A 670-nucleotide genomic window follows, 5' to 3' on the forward strand; every position below is an offset into this window, starting at 1 on the left:
CTGTCGATTAACGGTTATCATGTCAAATTACGTTCCTTTCAAAATAAACTTCAAATACAAAATAAAAGCATTGTAGCCTAATTCATTTAAGAACAAACTTCACATATATTTAGTAACGAAACAAACCATAAATGAAGGTTATTTACAACTGTCCCTCAGATTCAGAAGATATCAGACTCCTGTATGTTCTTCTCTGTCTCTTCTATCTTTTCCTTTTCGTTGTAGCTACAGTGCAACCTTATGATGGTTTGGTGATTTACTTCAACTCTGAATCTAATACAGCTGCAGCACTTACATGTGTCCATGTCACAGGTTTGAACCCAGCTTGTCTCCTTGTGTGTTCTCTGTCTGAGTGCAGATGAGACAAAAACACACTGTTTGAGTCTCAGCTGATTGTGGATGCAGCAGCACCACCACCTGCTGTCCAAACCAACATACCACCAGCTGAAGTCATGTTTCTTCTCTGGAACAAACCTCTTCTGCTGGCTCCATTCAGATTCACAGAATTAACATCTTACACTGATGGCAATGACATTCAGGTTTGGAGACTGGATGTTCAGAGTCTTTGTGATTCTTTTTATTTACATCAGACAACATTTAAATGTAAGTGTGCAGCTGCTCACTCTGTGACAAAGGGTTTACTCAGAGCTGACTTTACACCAAAATCCAG

This window comes from Seriola lalandi, unplaced genomic scaffold (assembly GCF_002814215.2).
Source record: "Seriola lalandi dorsalis isolate HSWRI2012SDOR001 ecotype SW California unplaced genomic scaffold, Sedor1 jcf7180002054984, whole genome shotgun sequence".
Classification (NCBI taxonomy): domain Eukaryota; kingdom Metazoa; phylum Chordata; class Actinopteri; order Carangiformes; family Carangidae; genus Seriola; species Seriola lalandi.